This window comes from Empidonax traillii, unplaced genomic scaffold (genome assembly GCF_003031625.1).
Source record: "Empidonax traillii isolate 1590-97213 ecotype Southwest subspecies unplaced genomic scaffold, ASM303162v1 scaffold475:size860808, whole genome shotgun sequence".
In the NCBI taxonomy this organism is placed as follows: domain Eukaryota; kingdom Metazoa; phylum Chordata; class Aves; order Passeriformes; family Tyrannidae; genus Empidonax; species Empidonax traillii.
The window spans coordinates 333954-346109 of record NW_020955668.1 but is presented as its reverse complement, the minus strand read 5'-3'; positions in this window follow the sequence as shown (position 1 = coordinate 346109).

Here is a 12156-nt window from a genome sequence, read left to right as displayed (position 1 = left end):
GTGATGCATTTAATTAGTGGCTTGCTCCATCATATATGCTAATGTCTAGGTTTATAAAAGTGCTACAGGTTACCTAAGTGCAGCATATATATATATATATATATATACACATATACTGGCATCATTTGAAAAATGAGAACCCTTGAGAGAGTTATTGTGATCGAGGTGTGGATCTCTAAACAAGATCTGTATCCCGGATCACATTTTTCGGTGCAGTTTTTACATAAACTTTTATTATATAGCAAAACAAAACAAGTATTTTAGCAATTCAGCTCTGACGAACTGTAACCAAAACTTGGAGGCTAAAAACCTCACAAATAAACAGTTGTATTATTAAAAAGAGAAAGAATCTTAAAAGCAGTGTTGCATTACCTGGCAGCAAATTTGTTAAAAGCAAAATGTGTACTGTTGTTCTCCCTCCCCTGCTTCATTTCCTCTGCAGACAGTAAAGCACCACTAGTTTGGCTGTGCAGACTTGAAAAACAGGACCCTTTCAGTGCTGGAGCATACAGAAAGCTGGCATAGATGGCTAACTGGGGTATCTTCTACCTCCTACCAATTGGAAGGGGAAAAAAAGACAAAACCTGCACAATGCCTATATTCCCCAATTCATTTGCATCTTCTAGTCTTGTATGCACACACATTAACACTTCTTACGCCTGGATATCTTAAAAAAAAAAAAAAAAAAAAAGCAGACCTTTCACCTGGCACTATTTTACCAATCCCGAAGAGGAGCCCTTAAGGTTGACTGGATCTCTCCTAAGCCAACTGGATTGCAATGGTTACTGACCTCTTGTTAACGGAGTCAGGTGTTGGAGACATGAGAAACATGAATCCAAGCATATCCAGGGGCTGGTATAAGGACAGTTCAGGGTACTTTTCATCAAAGAGTTGAGATTCTCAAGGAGACAGTGCTTGGAGCCTGACTTAAAATTACCACCAAAATTACCAAATTTGCTCTTTGCTTGAAGCTAAGCAGAAGAATCAAACTCACTGATTCCAGACTTCTTGTGATGGCCTGCTGTGAAATGTTCTCATACATTAGGGCTACACTGTTTCTGAGGCATGTTGGCCTCAATCCTAACGTGATCAGACAGTTAAAGGAAAGCACCGCATGTTGTCACGTTTTGTCGCACATACCTCTCCAAAGCCAGCAACAACAACAGAAAGAAGAGAGGAGTAACATTTGCTACAGTTGCTGTAAGTTAGTGCGGGTTTAGAGGCTTCAAAGCAAAGCAGCTCTAGCCTTTTGCCAGTCCCTAGCCACAGCTGAAAAAAAGCAATCGCTCTCTGGGATGTATGTTACAAATTTTGGGATATTTTTACTAAGACTGTAACTTCAGTTAGGTGTTAGACCCTCCGTATATATATGTAACACCCACGCACACAAGTCTTATCTGCCAGCTAACAAAATTGAATACAACCAGTGGCACTTACATGCCACTTGACATTCACCAAAAAGCTTGCCAGCTTGTGTGGCAGGGAGCCAGTCAGTACCTTAAGTTAGGTTTGAGCAATAGAATTGAAACTCCTCTGAACAGAGAACAAAGCACATCCTCACCATAGCAGATGTTTTTAAGCTCTCATTCACACTTAATACAGCATAGGTAGGTAGTTTGTGTTACAGCATTGCAGCAAGTGCTCTGAAGCTGGGAGTGAATTGCAAAGCACAACAACTACAGTGGTTCAGGGTTACATGCCACCTTGCAAACTACTAAATGCAAAATACTGCTATTATACAGAAGAGCAAGCAGAACAATCATTTTTCTATCCCAGAAAAGAACGCAGTACGACACCTCTTTTCATTGATGGCAACTGTCACCATCAGAAATCAGAGCAATTGAAATCCTTGCTGTGTTTCCGAGATGCCAAGTTAAGTAACCTCTGAATTACTCCTTTAGTAGTTGACAAGCTTGTAGTTTCAGATTCTAAGTTGATGTGCACGCAGATTACTTCTGTTATTTAGGGTGGGTTTGGGTGGTTGGTGAGTTGGGTTTGTTTGTGTTACCTTTTAAACATACTTACTCAGTTTTGATTCTTTCAGCTGGTATATGATTACTGTCCATCAGTGTTTGACAGGATGTAGTGAATGCCTCCAGTGCCCCACTGTGTGGCCTGCATTGCTCACCCTTCCCTTGCCTTTTGCAGAGCTGTTGGAGTTGTACCAGTGACCAAGCTCAGACAGCACCAAGCACTTAGTGGAGCTGAGCACTCTGCTGCCAGCAAGGCATTGTTTTGCTGTTGGCATTAGTTCTGAGTATCAGAGTGCTGCTGTGCAGTGGTTACATATACCTTAAACACACTGGAGTCTTCCTCAGCACAGTAGCTAATTGTGATTTTACCGCTAAGACCAGAAGCACAAGCACAGTCATGGAAGCAGACGGGTGCTTACCTTGTCTGAGGTGGCTGTTGGGTGCTCAGCTGGAGAGATGTGCACACACACAAGTGCTTTAGGCTCAGTGACAGAATGGGAAAGACCAGCCCTTAAGTGCTTGACTTTACATGCTGCCCACCCCAAAGAAAAAAAAATAAAAAACCCCAGTGTCTGCATTAGAACATGGCACAACTCTAGCTGTCTGCTCTGTGAAATAATCCAGTCTTTCTAGAGCAGTGATTGTAAATGTTTTTTTGGCGTGTGTAACCGAAGGAATACACACAAGCGAGGCAGAGTATAAGTATTTTCTTTATTTAAGAGTACAGTAGAAAGTTGTTTACAAAAATTTCAGTGGTGATACATTTTTATCTTCATTGTCCAAAGCTTTTTCCCCACGAAGTTGCTTGGTTTGCTACATTTTTTACAGCTTTTTCACCGGTCTCAGCAACTTTGTAGACTTCATCAAGTGCTTTTAAAAGAGAAAAACAATGGTAACTGTAGCATCACTGCAGCAGCTTCCCCTTTCCCACCACGTGTGGGACAAAGCAAGGCAGAGCTGGGGGCTCTATCTGGGCTTTCACTGCCTTGATATTACTGAAATAAATGTTATCGTACCTTTCTGACCAGCACTCTTAGCCTGTTCTGCTGCTTGCTGCACAGTCTGGTTCACCGTGTCCACTGGAAGAAGGAAAAAAACAGTCAATTAAGCAATCCTTACCCTTGCCCTAAATTCAGTAATCACATTTTTAAAGGGTTCCCCTAAATGTTTCAGGGCTAGAGGATGAAAAATTACTCCATAAGGATGGGCACCCTGATCTAATAGTGGTGCTGTTAGGACTCTGTCCCTGTCTCCCCGCAGTATCCCCATGTCTTGGTATAGATGAAAATTATGGATGTTAACGTGTGTCACCTACAGTGTCAAGAAACAAACCATAGCAGAGAACTGGGTGCAATCAAACCTTTGTTTTACTGAGCCTGGCTAAGATCTGTTGAGAGCAGGCTGGGGCAGTTTGGGTGGTAAAGATTCTCTCACTAACTACATAAAGCCTGATGCTCATTGTCTTAACTGCTGTAATAGCAGCACATCAAAGTTTTAGTGAGTAGTCTAATACTCTCTCTTGTAGTTAGGGGAAAAAAAAATATATTCTGTAAGAGACCAGACCAGTTTTAAAGGCATGGAAATGTTCAGCAGAAGAGATATACTATGACATGAAGAGCAAGAGAAGGTATTGTCTTAAAGGCCTGCAGCCAAAAAAATAGTAGTAAATATTTGGATGATCAGCCTCCAACAACTATGATGAGGGAAGTCTTGCTCAACACTCAGAAGTTTGGACAAATGGCCTTCAGTTGAACCTGTATTTGTTTTGTTACCCCTGGTTCCAAATACTGCCTCTTAAATGCCAGAAACATGTTCTGCACAACAGAAGTGGGAGCTGACTGAGCAAGCCAGATTCGTCATGGACACAGGAAAAAGGAGAAATGCTGAGGTGAATAAGAACATTTAAGTGGACTGGGAGTGCCTAAAACTTCAAAGGACTCCAGCCTTGCACTGAATGGCTTTTAAACAGTGGTTCTTTTAAGTATCTTGTAAAACCCAGTGACCTATTTCACCTTGAGCTTGTAAGGCATTTTCTACTGCTCAAAAGACGTACTAATTATCATCACCCATCAGCTTTTGCTGCAGTTTCCTAAGTGGATGATGTTCATGGCTCATAAGGTGCAACTAAAGGAAGATGCTTCCTGTAGCAGTCTTGGGTCACAGCAGAGTTCGTGACTCCTTTCAGGACCTATGGGATAGGTGCTAATTTTAGACACTTGCAAAGCCCAGTTGTGTCACTTTGCACTTGGCAATAGCTCATGGGACTGTTCCTTCGGGGCACGTGGAAGGACAGCAGAAGTAGTTCAGAGAAAGGTAATTATTAGTTGTGGAACCACCAGTCAGACAGTCTTGTTTTAGCTGAAATCTGGCATTAACCCCCCTGTATTTTCATTTAAATGGGGATTTAGAGGGTGCCTCTAGAATACTTCCAGGATTTGGTGCAGTACTGACTGTAGTGACAAATTCAGCATCACATGCTGTGTATTTACTACCTGTCATCAAGGTACGTGCTGATTGCTCAGAAGTGGCCAAAGTCAGGCCAGTGCCTGGGACCTCCCATTGCTGTTCCAGGATCCAGCTGCAAGAGCCATCTGCAGCACAGGACTTATTGGGAAGGGTGTGTGCAGGGTTCAGGCAAAGGGCTTCTGACTAAGGATGTCCAAAGAACTGGCTCAGCTCTAAGTAGCTGGGACAGAGGGGGAAGGACTGCAGCTACTGCTTAAAAACTTCGCTCTTGGAGTTTGTGGACTCCCAAACACTTAATTCCATCAGCTGACTGAGATTATTACTCAGCTCCTTCAAGATGACAAATATCATTCCTAAAACATCCTTCTTATCTTTCAGTATAGGAAACAGGAGATGTTTCCCCAATGTTAAAGAAGTTAGGAGTATCAAAAACTCCACAAAACATGAATTTCTAGGGCTACCGTACTGCAAAATCAGAAAGAGATCTTCATTTGAAGAACTGATAGTTACTCTCCAATTGCCCACATCCTGGTGTTTTACTTTCATGTTTCAGCATAAGAACAGCTGAATTAATTGTAAACATTTTTTTTTTTTTTTTGGAAAAGGAGGCAGAGGATGTGGGAATTTGCATCTCCCTAGCAAACTGAAACCAAGTAATGGTAAATAAGACACGGGCTTCCCACTTGCTTCATTGGGCACATAGCCAGCAAGTGGTATTTCCACTGCATTTGAGTCACAGACAAAATAACTGGTTTAAAGAGTTTACCCAAATGTCACAAAGAAATACGAAACAGTTTCCACTGCTTATGTACTAAGGACAAACATCTCAGGAATCTCAGCAGTGCAGGTCTGTGTTCGAGCTCCACTAACAATGGCTTATTTAAGAGGTGTATTTCACTTTGGGGTCAGTTCAGCAAACCTCTCTGCAGGAGTGAACTTGTTTCGGGTGCCCTGAGCCCCTGCAACTGCACTTGTGCTTTGGTGGGGTGTGTGACTGCGACACTGACAGCAGATGACTTAACTGTGCCTATCTGTGCAGCCCTGAGCAGATCAGAGCCTCAGTCTTCAGGAAGATAACGCACTACGCCACTACGCAGCTCGTATTTATCATGGCCATTCCTACCCAGAAGCAAAGTCCTAAATAAGCAGTCTCGCCTGCCCTCTCGGCTTTTTGCAGTCCTGTCATCAGTGCATCATCGAGTCACCCACACAGTGGGAGCCAGGGTGCCAGAAGTTGTTGGAAAAACAATAGTTAATATGGGACCTTCATTTACTAAAGTGTTAGGGGGTTTGGAGATTACAGGCTGTGCCAACCCACCCCTCAGGGCAGCATCTCTAGTTCCTGCCCCAGGGGCAGATTTATTCCCAGCAGCAGCGGCAGAAGTAGGCAAATACTTTAACACCCAAGGCACAGGAGGAGGGAAAGCAGCAATTTGTATTTACCTGCCACCTGTGCAGCACCTTCAGCTTGTTGCACGACTTCCTCAGCAAGCTTCTTCCCAATCCCGAACATGGCTGCTCAGTCCTCTCTCCCCGGGTAAGATGGGTGAGTGAAACCCTAAGTTCGGTTCTGTTACACTGTTTGGCCAAGTGCAGCTTTTTATAGACAAAGCAGGACTCCTCCCAGTAGTTAGAGGGCAAATGCAAACTGGAACAGGGAAAAGTCATGAGCCCTCTTTGGGTGATTAATATACCAGGCATAAAAGGGTGAAGAGACATTTATGTTTGTTATGTTTTCCTCCCCGGAGAGAGGGCGTGGATTAATCAGCAGAAGTTTTCCATAGCCCAGGAATGAAAGCTTTGTTTTTCCATATTGAGGAGTTGGTAAACAGCATGCATGCCACAGCTGTCCCGACCAAAGGCTCCCGAGCCAGTGCCGCAGGGGGGATACACAGGCTGGCACAGCCGGTCGTGAACCGGGCAGAAAAACATTGCATCGCAGAGCGCTCAGCTGGAGAATTGCTTAAATCAACTTCGGCGTTTCAAAACCTTACATAGAAAAGCATCCAGTTTCGGATGATTCTTGCCCGCATTCTTCTGCTCCTCAGTGGGACTTAAAATTCGTGGTTATAAAAAGGAATGGGAGGAGCTAGGCCTGCTTTTTAAAGCATCTGATGAAATCTTTATTGTGTTACACAAAGCTCATAATTTTGTGGTGTGTCATAATTAGTACTTTAACCTCTTATTTCCGAGGTCTGGCTCAGCAGAATAGGTTTGTGCCCTTCCCCACAGCAAGTACTTTGCAGGACGTAGCACAGGCTCCAGGCCCTTGGGCATCAGCAAGGGGCAGTAGGCACAGCCCCACAGCCTCAGCCTGCCCTCACCAGGCTCACACCATCTGCCCAGGCAACAAAAAGCTGAACCTTGGTCCCTGAGATGGAGCCAACAAGAAGGGATGTGCCATGGGGTCAGTGGGAGGCACATGGTCCCCACGCCATCCTGGTTCATCTCACAGGACACCTGTGTGCCGTCCAGCCACCCAGGAGCTGATCTCACATCAAGAGATGAGGCTTAGTTTTTTCTGGGATTACCTGCCCTCTAGCAAAACTACCTTTATGCCTTTTCAGACAGAACAGGAGGCTTCCCTCTGTTGATCAAATAATTATTACTGCAAATGGCGGGTCAAAAAGCCTAACCTACCTCAGAATAAGGGTTTATTCATCAAACTGATCTGCCTACAGCTGCCACCACAGTAGGCCCTAGGAATCTTGATCACAGGCATGCCACTCCAGTTCCTCTGCAATGTCCCTTCCAGCATTACAGCAAAAGTTCTGTTTTCTTCCCACCATCACAGTTTATTACAGACCACAAAGTCCTACTTTTTGTTAACTAAATGCAATGTAGAGGGGTTTCTGGGGGTAGGAAGGGGCTACCATATCACAATATTTGAAAGAAAATTCTATCAGAAAATGCTCACAACAAAACAGAAGGAAAGTAACCTGTTTGGTTTTAAACTGTCACCAAGTCAAGGGTTGTTTACCAGGTTCAAAACAGGCCTACAGTGCAGGAAGAAAAACCCTCTGAAATATTTCAGATAACTCAGAGCAGCATCTGACCAATGGAAATCCTTTGCACAGCAGCCAAGCCGTAGAATGCACACACTGTTCCCTGTGACATCCTCAACTGCCCACGGCTGGCTTTGTTCACGGGAAACTGCAATTTCCTAGTCCTGCTCTGCTGCTGCTCCAGTTATTGAGAGGGACAGATACGTGAAGACAGCAAGACTCAGAGTGAGCAACAGGCTTGTGTATTTGTCAAGGCAAGTTTTTATATTGTCACGAGACACTGGAAATACCACTCCTCATCCCATCCTTACTAGAAAGTAGAGGACAGTTCCTGCTCTCACGCACTCCAGTGCTACAAATACAACTCCTTTTTTAAAGAACCAAATCCTCACTAGTCCACAAGCAACTTCCTTGAAGGCAGATTGGTACAGCACCAGCACTGATGCTTTGGCTTCCCAGTGAACATCATTGCAGAAATTAAATTACAGAGCCAATCCTAATTATATTACACGGACGCACTGCAGGTACATATTGAATTGTAACATGGGAGAGAGTGCATGCCATTGCAACACTGCCTCGCAGGCAGGTGAAGGTGATGTTTGCATCACAGGAGAGAAAACACAGCATTAAAACACACCACAGTTCTCAAGTGCAAAAAAGACCTTTTCTATGTCACTAAATAAAACCACAGAAAACCAGTGAAGAGGTGGAGGTCTCTGCAGACACCAGGGCTTCCATCACAGGTACATTTAAACCAACATTAGGTTTCACTCAGCGCAGGGCTCATCTCTATGCACAGACCCGGCCCCGCGCCTCGCTCCCCTCCGGATTGCACAGGCAAAGCCCAGGACAGCGCCCAGAGCGAGCAGAGCCAGGGCAGCCTGCTGAAAGCACGGGGCAGAGCTGCCAAGGCACAAACACAGAGGCTTCCTGAACTCAGCCACCAGCCAGCACGGACAAACACACCGAGCTGGAGAGCAGAGGCAAACCCCGCCATCCTTCGCCACCAGCACGGGCTGCGGGACGCGCCTCCCCAGGGCCGGCTGGGCACCAGCACCGCCAGCACCCACCGCCTGCAGCCATCCCGGGCTCTGCCACCGGGTCACATCCCACCACAACGCAGCCACCGCACCCGGAGGCAGAAATCACGGCACAAACACGCACCCACCCACCCCCAGAGCGCACCGCCCGCACCGACACCTCGCACACCCGGCTCACACCTGCCCACCACGGCCGCAGTCAGGAGATCCCCTCGGCCACATCCGCAGTCAGGAGATCCCATAAGCCCCCCCGCAGTCCCTTTAAAGCCTCTCCATCCCCTGCCCGGCTCAGCTGGGCAGCCCCAGCCCAGGTGCAGGAAGTTTTGGGAAGGGCCCCTCCGCCCAAACCCAGGTGCAGTGGGTTTGGGGAGCCCTGCTGCAGGCAGGGCTCTTATTTGCCAAACCTTGTAGGGTTTTGAGTGAAGGGTCGATGTGTGCAGTGGGTAGGAGATGAACTTCAAATATGAAAGGAAGGTCACCTTTGTGCTGTGGACAGCAAACCCCACTGTTCCCATCGGCCCTGGAAGCAGACAATGCTGGCAGGCCCAAAACAGACCTGGACAACATCGTTCATAAACAGAGACTCCAGGGAGTGCTGGGATATATTCTCCAATATTGTTAATCCAGCAATCGTGGTTGTTTGGGATTATGAAGGAAGTGGTGCAGAGAGGGGCCCAGTTTGCCGGGGTCCCCAAGTCACCTGTCCCATCACTGCTGTTTGCTGCTGCTGAGGGGGGGTCACCTGGCATTTTTTCAGGTCATGGTGAAATGGCAGAACACAGGCAGAATGTGCAGCCTGCACAGCAGCTCCAGCACATACCAGTGGCATGTGGGCAACAGCACCCAACACACCACCGGCTCCTTCATCTTCAGATTTCTTTGTCTTACTTCTAGGAAGGCAAGTTTCTCCTCATGGACATGCCATTCCAACTTGTGCCAAGCAGCTTCTCCATGATATCCTTACAAAACAGCAAGCTGTTCCCCCGCTCACACCCCACAGGCACCAGCACCACTCTGTCTGTGGCTCCTTCCCAGAACACACCAGCCCCCCGTAGCAGTCACCCGTGTCCCACCTGTGTCTTGTCCACGTGACCCGTGGGTCTGGGTCAGGGACATGGGAGGTGCCACAGAGGGACATGAGAACCTGATCAGTTGCCAAAAGGGTGATCTGGGAAAAGCCACGAAAGCAGGAGGGTAAGTCATAAAAACAAAGAAGATTGTAAGCTAGACACGGGAAGCAAAATGGCAACTAAGGGAGGAAGACTTGAGAGCGGGATCCAGGGAAACTGAGGCAGGGTGAGGTGATGCAGGCGGGCCCTGGGGGCTGCTCCTGCCAAGGCCAACACAAGAGCAGTAAGATGGGCCTTCCTTACCAAGGGCTTGGTTAGCATTTCCCACAGCACATCTCCCTGCACAGGCAGTGAGTCACCTGCTGTGCTCAACACTATGCTGTGCTGTGCTCAGCAGCTCCCTGTGGTCCACCTTTTACATCTGCTCTGCTCTCCCAGCTTCACAATTAACCACGAGGGCAAGAAATGCTCAAAGGGCCCTTGCAAGGTGCCTGGGCTGGGAACTGTAAAGAAAGATAAAAACCTGGAAGTTCTTACTAAATAGGAAGAAGGAGCTACGCATAAAAAGGGTTTATTTGCATGAAACTCCCGGTAGTTTCCTATGTGAAGGCAAAAGAGAGACAGCAAGCAGCACGTGTGTGTGTGTGCACTAGTACTGTGCACTGCCAGCAGCAGCTGAGGGGCTGATATGAAGCAGGAGAAGCATCTATCTACATGACAGGAAACTATGGCTGCAAAGACAGGTTTCAGAGAGCTTGGATCTTGATAACCCTTGGAACATCAATCAAAGCATTCACCTGAGATGAGTATTCCTGTTTTCTCGGGCAAAGGAAAGAGCTGAAGGTGGATTTTGAGCAGTCTGGTAAAATCTGTGCCCCTTGTTCCCCTGCCCTGCAGAGCTGCGAAGGAGAGATGGCAGGGACTGCATGTCCCCCAGCTGTCCTGGGAAGGTCTCTGGAGCATTGGAGTGGGGCACAGAGCAGGAGGTGCTCACGCTGGGCAGCCCAGCCAGGCTGGAACATGAATCCCCTTTGCTCAGCGTTTCACAGCTCAGGCAGCTGCAGGCACACCCAGAAGCAAATTTTAGGAAATTTGAGAACTCAGGTGTTAGATAACTTCACATGCACAGGGTTGATGGTAGAGGAGCTGGTAGGAGCTTTAGGAATATCTGCTTTGGGTTTACACTACATCTGGAGCCTTCAGGTGTGATGGAAAGGCAGAGTCCTGTGTTGGGATATGGGTTCTTGTGTGATGCACAAGGGACAGAGAGCCCCAAATACTTCAAGACCAAAGAAAACTGTGACTAAGGCCGGGACCTTATTTGTGGAGCAAAGTGCTTAAGTTTAGACCTAGAAACACTTGCCAGCAAGTGACTCAGACTCACGGGTGCCTGTGGCACAGCATTCACCCTCGGGACAAAAGAGATGTGAAATACTCTGATCAGGCTCCTGAAGCAGCAAAGACATCCCTGCACTGGAGACCAGGAGTCAGGAACTGCCTCCAGATGCTTGTTGGCTGGATGGAGGAAGTGTCTTCTCCTCTCTCGAGTCAGTAGGTGACCTTCAGTCGTCCCTCTAGCCAGGCAGTCCAGTCTCTACCCTGCCAGAGCTGCTGCCAACACTGGGCCAGAGCAGCGGGAAGTGACAAACTCTGTAGTTACACTGAAGACAACTGGAATGAGGGGATATAAATCTGCACACCAGGAGTCAGGGCTCTGATCCCCATGAGCAAAGCAGCAGGAATAGCATCGTTCATGTGAGGAGATAACTGGTTTTACTGGTGAAAATACCCACAACTGTTCAGGGTTTCTTTTTGTAATATTAACTGAGAACTGGTTTGCAGCAAAAGAAAAGGTGCAATGGAGAACAGTGTATGGGCTGCTATCACCCACAAACACAGCAGTGGTGTCTGAAATGCTGATCCTAAAGAGCTCAGTCTCCCAAGATTTCACCATCAGGGAGGCAACCATGAAAAGTACTAAATAATAAAGTACTGTTGAGGGTTGCCCAGTAACTGAGAGTGCAATTGTCTAATGCTTTTTCTGTGAGCTTGTACTTGGGTAAATATTTAGGCTTTTAAAGCTTTAAATGACAGGAGACATTGCATAGGGACACTTGGTGCAAAGCCCTGGACTATGTTTACTCACAGATGGTCTATTACTTGTAGGGTCCTGTAAAGGCTTTTTGGTTTGTGCATCCCTGTGCAGATTGCAGACAGGGGTGGCCATCGCGTTCAGGGATGGGCCAGTCTCTCCTAGGACTGCATTCACAAAGATCAGCTTTCAGAAAGCCCTGGTCAACCACAGCCTTTGGTCAAGAATGGTGAGGCAGCAATACCTCCACTGGGTCTGGATTGCCCAATTTCACTGTAGCCAGATGGCTTTGGTCTTGCTTTGGATTTCTTTTGTAAGGCACAAACTAGTTTTTTACTGAAATCAGGCTGGTAGGGCTTCAAACCAGGAGAAAAAAAAAAAAGGAAAAAAATTCCCAAAGGAATTACTGCCTAGCAATGAGAATCACCCAGAGGCCGAGGTAAGAGCACTTACTGTGAATAAGTGGGTATTAGTGCCTTCTGTTGACAGAGGCAGCACTAAGTGGGCATC